Below are 6,758 nucleotides of genomic sequence, written 5' to 3' on the forward strand. Positions count from 1 at the left end.
CAGAAATGCCAGAGGCGGGTCACAGTTGTTGGGAATCCATGTGTGTCTGTGTGTGTGTCTATGTGTGTATGTGTGTGTCTGTGTGTGTGTGTGCCCTTGCCTTGACATTTAAGATTGCTCCAAACCCTGAGGGCCAAAACTCAGTATTTCTTGACATGTGCAAAATTTCCACACACACACACACACACACAAATACACAATCAAACTGCATGCAACAGCCACATGGACGTTTGTCATGGCCTGTTTGCCTCGCACACACACACAGACAGACACACAACATTAATATGGATCACTGCCTCACCCCCTTTAACATTTACATTTACATTTACATTACTGCCCGTTGTGTCGTGCTGTTGGAAACCAGCTGTGTGCTAAACAATAGGCAAGCTGCCGCCGCGCCGATCGATAGCAAACATATGCAATTAATCAATGTAATTACTTCCTCCGAGCTTCAAGGACTGTGAGGTCACGTTGTCGACACTATATCCATTACAATTAGCAGCGTTAGACTGGTGTGTGTTTATTTTGTGTGTGTGTGTAGCCTATGTGTGAGAGAGAAAGCGGTGGACAACAAGTCTTGGGGATATCAGCAGATCTCAGACTCAAAGCTTACATATACAATGTGTGTGTGTGTTTGTGTGTCTGCATGTGTGTGATTTCAGAACTGATAAGGAGGATAAATGAGTGTGTGTAAGTGTGTCTAAATGAGTGTGTGTAAGTGTGTCTAAAGTGTGTGTAAGTGTGTGTAAGTGTGTAGCATGGATGCATCATCCAGTGCTGATCTGACAATCCAGGCATGGCCCATTACACAAACACCATTAGCACCGAGGCTACTTTTACACTGCTATCAGGCGATCTCACTCATATGGACACACACACACACACACACACACACACACACACACACACACACACACACACACACACACACACACACACACACACACACACACACACACACACACACACACCCTTTCTGTCTGTCTCTATTCAATTACACACACACACACACATATAGTGATGTACAGTAAAGAGCTGAAAGCTGCAGCAGCTTCATTTTCTGCAGACGTCCACTAAAAGGAGCAGAGTGAGAGTGAGAGTGAGAGTGAGAGTGAGAGTGAGAGCGCTAATTGGAAGTGAAACAACTCAAACCATTGTGATGTTTTCCATCTGCACACTCAGATCTCTGCCTTTCTGTATGTAGCACCAGTTGCAATGAGTCATATAAAACACACACACACACACAGGTTAGCTATTTGTCTTTTCTAAACAGTCACAACACACTGAGTTCAAATTTTAAACTGTAGTTGCAAGAAAACAAAACAAAACAAAACAAAAGTAGCCTTTAAAGAGAAAATAAAGAGTAGAGGACACACACACACACACACACGCATGCACGCACACACACACATACACACATGCATGCACACACCTGTCTCAATGATCCACTCAGATGATATTGTATTCTCAGCTACTATCATTATTTCCCAGCACTGTAATTTATACACAGAGGAGGTCGTTTTTTTGTTTTTTTTGCAGACGACTGCACTTTTCAGACATTATGAATTAGTTTTACTGCGTCGCCGTGGCAACCCAGCATCCACTCCCCCCGCCCCATCTTCTATCTAGTAGGCTATGTACTGTACAGGCTCTTTGTAACTAACTTTACTTCACAGGATACAATGCAGCGGCGCATAGAGAAACCTAGAGGTGAATTGAACTAAAAGAAAAATAAAATTAGACATAATAACTCAGACTTTACAGGATGATGTCGGTGATGTTTAAATTATGTAATTGGCGTTCAACATTTGGAAGAAGTTCACTCATAACTCTCCGGGGATGAGATGAAAAAGAAAAGTTGATTTCTGAATTTGTGTTTGCAACATTCATCATTTCATGTTCATGTTTCTGTTACATCCCCGGCCTTTTCACTGGAAAAGCATTACATATAACAAATTTAATTAACGCGTGTAAAGAACAAAAATTGAGGTGAATGTGTCTGTAAAATCTAGTGTTTGAGCTTTTTGACAGTTGCCTTTTAATAATTCACATAATGCATGAATTAACAAAAAACGAGCAAACTGACGGCGAGTCTGTCTGAGAGTGTCACACGTCGTTTGATCACAGGGAATAATGCAACAACACACCCACCGCTGGGTCTGCTGCGTGTATACATCTGTATTCTGTGTGAAAAACATTTACCGCTGTGAGGACACAAAGTATAGATGTGAGAGTTTCTCTGTGTTTTGTTTGAATACTAATTTTCATTCAACAATTGTGCCAAAGAGACGGAGAGACGGAGGGGAGGGAGGGGGGAAAAAAGCATAATTAAAAGACATCAAAGACAGGCGTGATCAAAGACGCTACTGTACACAACATGATATGATCTCATTTTGGCTCATTAACACTGACTTTGATTTAACTTTCATGTAAGATGCACACAATGAAATTCATCAAATTAGCAGCAGAGCCGAGGCAGCAACGGCGTCGGTGTGAAAACAAACATCTGAGTGACGGTGACCACTGCAGAGCGACAAGAGCTCTGCTGATCCATCCTCCTCCATCCTTGACTCACTCACTGACTCTGACCTCAGATCAGAGGACAATGGCTGTGGTAAGAGTTACAGCTACCACCGCTCAAGAGCTCAGTGTGTGTGCATGTGTGTGTGCATTCGCCCCATTTCTCACGGCCCTTAAGAAGAAAAGAAGCCTTGTCCCGTTCCATTAGTGACCTGAGCAGCACCAGCAGCAGCTCGGTCTGTCTGACTGACTGACTGGGGGACAGGGGCTGGTGAGACGTCACTACATCCAGGAGGGTGAGAGTGTGTGTGTGGTGATCACTCAGACGGAGATGAGACAAGGCACAGAACAAAAACAGATTTAAGAAGATTATTGACTCACCCTCATGCTGATGAAAACTTTATATGAGAGTCAATAATGCCCGACATAAAAAGGTCCATAAAACTACACAAAAACCTTGAAATATTCCTCCATATTGCTCATCCGCTGCAATCCAAGTGTCCTGAAGGGATATAGTCCAGAGTTTACTCGAAACAACGCCATTTAGGACATTATTACAGCCTAAACAGTCCTGAATTGCACTCTGACGTTCATGTGTGTGAACGTAAGAGCGCGCCCAAGGCAAATACAATACAGGACTGTTTAGGCTGTAAAAATGTCCTAAATTACATAGTTTCCAGTAAACTCTGGACTATATATCTTCAGGACACTTGGATTGCAGCAGATGAGCAGTGTGGAGGAACATTAGAGGGTTTTTTGTGTAGTTTTATGGACGTTTTTGTGTCGGGCACTCTCGTACAAAGTTTTCGTTGGACTACGAACCGGCCTCCCGGGTCTCCAGATGCACTTTGAGGAATAAAAAACTACTCCGGAGTATTCATCAGCATTAGGGGGAGTCAATAATGACTGAGTTTCATTTTTCGGTGAACTATTCCTTTAAAGGAGACATATTAAAATAGTTCCCAGGTGTCTTCATGACATGTCTGTGATATGCTTTGGTCAAAATACCCCAAGGATCAAACATCATTTTCATCCTCTCAAAGCAGCCTGTTTGTCTTCTGAGTGATTGATTATAAAACTTATCAGATTTCAGATAAACTACATCCTGTAAGATTGGATGGTGGGTCCAGGTGGTGAGGGGGCGGGGCTTGGTTGGCTGCTTTGTTGTGACATCACAGAGTTCAGGAAGTCCTGACGGCTCATTTTAAGGCTCAGTTTCTGAATACAGGCTGTGTGCATTTCTCTGTTGACTGAGGCTTTGATACTTACACAGAATACATATCAAATCTATAGCTGATTCATAACATAAAACAAATAAGAAAAAAACACATTTAAATCTCACAATATCGACAAACCTTTAAAACAATTATTGCTTTAAGGCTTTTAACCTTTAGACACACAGACTAGACACCCTGAAAGCTTCCCATTTTTAGATTTTTCTGAAAACTCACTGAACTGTTGGGTGGAAGTGTAGAAACAAAAATGGAAGAGTAAAAAAGAGACCGATCGATGGGAACAGACATCACTTGAGATCCCAAGAGGCAGAAATGAAAAGAAAATGGTAAAGGTGAAGGTGCTGGATGAGGGTAAAAAGATAGAGAGGTGAAATGAAAAATGAAAAACTCATAAAAATAACTTGGCTGGAGAAGACAAGCCAAGAAAGAAAAGAAAAAAAGAGAAACTACAGAAGTTTTCAAGTCAGAAAAGACACCAGAACCTACAGCACATGAGCAGGTGTAATATTATATTACTTTATTTATCTTTTGTACAATGTAATTACAATACAAATATGTAGGTTTAAATACAAAAATTCTGTAAATAAAGATTAAAAATAAACTGGTTTGCTTTGTTACCGTCACTAAACTATGTTTTACAATCAAGTTTATGAGGTCATTTAGTTTGCTTGAATGCGGAAACACAATTAACCTACATTTATAATTTGGAGGGCGTGCAAACAAGAGTCGAAGGCTAAAATATAGATTCAGTGAAATAAAAATATTGATTTAATGAGTTGGTTTGAGAGAACAGTTTGGATTTGTTTGTAAGGGGGGGGTGGGAGGGGAGAAAATATTGATTTGCACCTGAAAACAACAACACAAACAAACACAAAAAACCCTGGGAGTGAGCAGAGATGGAGAGCAGCCTATCAGAGGGCATCGCTGCCACAGGAAGAGACCCGACGAGATAATTAAACTATGGGACGTTGATGAGCAGGAAACCTAATCAGTGGCGGTTCATATCCATACAATTCAATTCCCAGGAAGCATAACAGGATCTGTGGCGGCTCGACCACAGGTTATATAAAGAAAGAAACAACAGAGAACCTGTGGAGAAGCCCTTCGATACTGCAACGTTTCTACTCGGTTGATGTTGCATCTTCTTGAACAATGGACCTGGACTTTTCTCGGTAACACTTTATAATAAGTACGCACTATTAAGCATTAGTTAAGCATTAATAAATACTGAATTATTCATTTATAACGCATGAATACTCATTAGTATATAGTTTATAAATACAGTTAGTGCTTATCAATGATGAGTAAAACATCTTTAACTGTGTTTATAAACTACATACTAATGAGTATTCACGTGTTATAAAATGATGAATTCAGTATTTAATACTTAACTAATGCTTAATAGTGTGTACTTATTATAAAGTGTTACCCTTTCTTCTTTTTTTAAAAATCTTTATGACTTCATGTGCCATAAGCTGCAAGTTAAAAACACACGAAAGCTTTCGTCGCCAACTATTACAGGCGGTTGTACAGGAATTGTGTTTATGAGACTGCAATTATATATATATGTATGTATATATATACGTATAAAAAAAAGCAACATCTTTTTTTAAATATAATCAAAAGTGTTGTTGGTTTGAGTGAGGTTTGTAGAGTTGAGGAACACGATGCTAAAAACTCAGAGCGGCTTCACCTCGAGGCCAAAACAAAAGCGCGGATGCCAGACAGTGCTGCGTTTGTGGGGTTGCGTGATGAATGTGTCTTTGTTCTTAATTTTTATTTTTTACTTCTAACACAATCTGTCTATTGCCTTTTTTTTATTCATTTATTTTTTTTAAATGATCTCGTTCTTCCCTTCTTTCTTTCTTTCTTTCTTTCAAACTTCCTCCGTCTCATTTTTCTTAAAAAAGGTACAGCTCCGTTCTCGCCTTCAGTCTTTCACCTACCGATTCACCTTCTCTACTCTTCTACTCGTCTATTATGTTTTTTCTCTCTTCCTTTTTCATCTATCCATCATCTCAATCTCACTGCTTCTTTATTATTTTATTTTCCATGCCTCCGTCTACAGTATATGTCTGCTCATGTTCCTCTTTTCCCTTTTCCACTCCTAATCATCCACATCCATTGTATTGTTGTGAGTGTGGAGCTATACTGCAGCCGATGCAGTAAGAGGTGAATACACAATCAATGAGTCTATACCCTGTGTTTGAACGCGTTGAAGGATTCATGAATGTTGGACTGTAGTGCATCGTTTCATTTTCTTTTTTCTTCTTCAACCAGTTGCACAGTGTTGTAGTAGTAGTAGTGTTTTGTTTTATTATTATTATCATCATCGTTATTATAATCTTTATTTCCACTGAGTTGCTTAAGTTCCTTGGGTTTGTCTGGAGATGATACGAGTCCACAGGACTGTTGTTGTTGTTGTTGTTGTTCTTGTTGTTGTGCTGTATAGTCCAGAGTGTCTGTGTGCTGGATATCCTGAAAGTGGGGGGGTTTCATGTCTGTCTCCGGTGCCCTTGAACGAAGCCTCTTTAGCAACAGAAATGGGGGCTACAGAGCCGAGGTGAGGTCATAGTACTGACTCATACTGGCCTCAGCAGCAGCAGCAGCAGCAGCAGCAGTGGAGCGTACACACAGGTGAGGGCTAACGGGTGGAAGAAACATGCCGCTATATACTGTACACTGTCTGTTTCACATCTCTTCAGCACTACGCACGCCGCTGTACACCGTACTGTACTGTACTGTCAGCGCCGGCTATTTGGTTCCTGTTTCCCACAATTGCTTTGCTGCCCACTCACACCATGTCTCTCTCTCTGTTACCTGTAGTTTCCCTCCTCTTTAAGGTTCAACAAAAATAAATATGGGGGATAAAAAGAAAACAACACGCTCCTGAAACACTGCTTTAAGATTTTTGATTTTTAAGTAAATATAACTTGTTAAAATAAAAAATACAATACAATAAATAAAATAATTTTGGCCATAAATCTCTACTATTGGTCAGTA

This window comes from Trachurus trachurus (genome assembly GCF_905171665.1).
Source record: "Trachurus trachurus genome assembly, chromosome: 13".
Lineage (NCBI taxonomy): Eukaryota > Metazoa > Chordata > Actinopteri > Carangiformes > Carangidae > Trachurus > Trachurus trachurus.